Source organism: Oncorhynchus mykiss, chromosome 13, assembly GCF_013265735.2.
Source record: "Oncorhynchus mykiss isolate Arlee chromosome 13, USDA_OmykA_1.1, whole genome shotgun sequence".
NCBI classification, from domain to species: Eukaryota; Metazoa; Chordata; class Actinopteri; order Salmoniformes; family Salmonidae; genus Oncorhynchus; species Oncorhynchus mykiss.
The window spans coordinates 32,445,078-32,448,284 of record NC_048577.1 but is presented as its reverse complement, the minus strand read 5'-3'; positions in this window follow the sequence as shown (position 1 = coordinate 32,448,284).

The following is a 3,207-nucleotide window of genomic DNA, read 5'->3' as shown; positions in this document are numbered from 1 at the left end:
CTACTCTATCCCACAACAGAGACCAACAGCTATAGGAACCTTAGAAACACATCAGGTTATCCCCAAAACCCAAGTACCCCATACCAGCACAAGTCAGATGGCCTTCTTTAACTGTCACTCACAGCCCACACTCAACAGAGAACAAAAAAGTCTCCCTTGGCCCTCCTCGACTCCACAAGTGCCAAATAGTTTTCCCTTACAAACTGACCAAAAACTCCATGGATCCCCACAGGATCCTCTTGCCCCCGCCAGTGACCTCCAACAGGAAAGCCGCCAAATGACAAAACAACGTGCTTTTGCCAACATTGTCCCCTGGAGGGAAGGCGAACAGGAGGATGGCGCAACACAAGAGGCAAGGCCGTAGGACAAGGCCCAAGGCCTCTCCACCAGCAATGTGACTTCAACGGAGGGGACAGCGCTGACAGTTAATAATACAGAAAAAGAGTTACAACCTGATCTACTGTACATGTCTAATGAGGGCAATCGAGGAGCGGCGCAAGGCCCCCGGAGACGTGCCTCCTCCGTCTGTCTTGGACGCCAGAGGCTCCGATTTGCATGGTTTGGCATAGAGGGCTGGAGGAGCAGCGGTCAAAGCTTAGACACACGTATGCAGCATCTCTTCACCCCCCTCCCCTTGTGGCTGGAAATGAAGCCATCATCTCTATAAATAAGACAACTGGGCCTAGAGGGGCAGGTGAGACAGGAGCCAAGCTGGGGGAGACAGGTGCAGGTGTCCTCTAGGCCCCCCCAGCCCCCTCAACACCTCCTCCTCTCCATCACATGTACCTGTTTGTGGGGGCATCCCGCCAAGCACCAGAGACTTCTGAGAAGATCTTACTCACCCATACCAACTTCTGACACTGTCATACTCACTCATACCGCACGCAGACATTTTGTGCGTTTTCATCTTTGAATAACTCTGTCAGACAGACACGCACACGCTCGTGCATGCACACACACACACACACGCACATACACACACACACACACACACACACACACACACACACACACACACACACACACACACACACACACACACACACACACACACACACACACACACACACACACACAGACAGAGAGACTCTATCCCCATACGCTTAACTTTCACATCTAACTCTTCTAACCTGTTGCACTGGCAAAGAATCACTCTCAATTTCACTTGCTGTTATCACTAAGCCATTGCTGTCAAAATCACTCAAACCCCCACACATATCTTCTGCCTGTAACAGAAGTACTGCACAGCACTAACACACAAACACAGTCTAATATGTGCCTCCCTCTGACACCGATGCGATGCACCAACACGGCAGCACGGTGGGCCGCAACACAAAACCAAACCACAGAATGCCCGGCAAACAAAGCCAGCTGAGAGGCATTTCCCCTGATGCAAATAGCACCACTGAGATGGACAGATATTGAATACAGGGTTGTCAGGATATAATGGTATCATTATCAAAGGGAATTCCCCTCCAACCAACCACACACACACACACACACACACACACACACAGTGAGATCCTCCAGCGAGATGAGATACAGTGTCCTGTGCTTTTAGTGCTCTCCTCTCCCTTCGAATCTGAGAACACACACACACAGACAGACAGACAGACAGACAGACAGACAGACAGACAGACAGACAGATATAGGCGGACATGTCTCCTTCTCCTCCAGTCTGAGATAAAAAAAAATAATAATAATAAATCTGATGGAGCGCCTACTCAAATAAAGCCCAGCTAGCTGCCTACTGCAATAGGATGAGGCGTTAAAGACTTCAAACGACGGACACCGTGTTCTAATGTTCAGCTTCTGCTTCCGTCTTTCACATTGCAGAAAGAAACGCGCATGTGACAAATTGGGATTATGCTGTGTCCTTTGACTCCTGACCTGTGAATTTGATAAGACCTTGATTGTTTTGATAGAGGCTCCCGGCCTGGGATGTCTCATTGAATTCAAGTAGAGGAGATTGAAAAGGAAGTAGACATTTTAAATCCATTTTGATGATCTATACCAGGGGTATACCCTATGAGGCCCGGAGTCTGCTAGTTTTCTGCTGATAATTAATTGCACCCACCTGGCGTCCCAAGTCTAAATCTGTCCCTGATTAGAGGGGAACAATGACAAAAATGAGGTGGAACTGGCTTCGAGGTCCAGAGTTGAGTTTGAGGGATCTATACTACACTGGAAGTTCCGAATCACAATGTGGCATGCACTCATCCATCATCTATGACGTACTCTGTAAAACAAAAAGTGAAAACCTAATAAACGGTACGCGCTCACCATGTGCAAGTTAAGATGCACTCTAAATTGAGCACGGCTGGCCATACAACGTTTCCACCATTGCCTGCTCTACATCACGTTCAAGGGAACGTTCTGGTTATTCACTGACGCCAATCTTGATGCTTTTCACACACATACCAATAGTAAACGCCTAATTCATTTTCTGTAAGGGACATACACAGTTGTCCCCTGTGTCACAGCAGTGGCTATTGCGTAAACGCCGTGCTATGTCCATGGCATGTTAACCTGCTGAGCATGCCATTTCTACAAATCACATCTCACAGCAGCCAGTACAGTACTAGTGTTATGGTATCGACACTTTGATCCAAGTTAAGACGTGAGTGTGAGTGTGTGTGTATGTGTGTGTTGCTGTATGTTTACATCCAAAGGGAGATTTGTCTTCCTGGTAAATGAGAGAAACTGCAACAGAATCTCAAATGACGGATGACTTACTCAACTCTGGACAGAGAAAGATGGTTCGTTCATGCAATTACCAGCAATTGTAGGCTATTGCTCGAAATTCTTGGCTAAATCCAAAAACATCTGAACGTTGTGCCATTTGGCTTATAGAGAGAACCGTGTGTTGTATTTTTGATAACACAGTCAGCTATGACGCATGTTGAGAGAAGAAAACACGATCAAGGATATATCATACATATATATACATATATATATCATATATCATCTTTGTTGATATCCACGCAAGTGGGGTCAGACCAAAAATGTCCATATATCCAGTATACAAAACAGTGTTGGGAGGACCTCCTGATGACAGCTGAAATACCATGAAACACATCAGAAGACTATGAAATTACATCACAGAGCAAACTTATACTCCGTAAAGTCCAATATGGTTTCACCCCATGCTTATAAACTTGTGTTCACGATATCCCATAATTAACCAGCAACTGCAGCAACATGGTT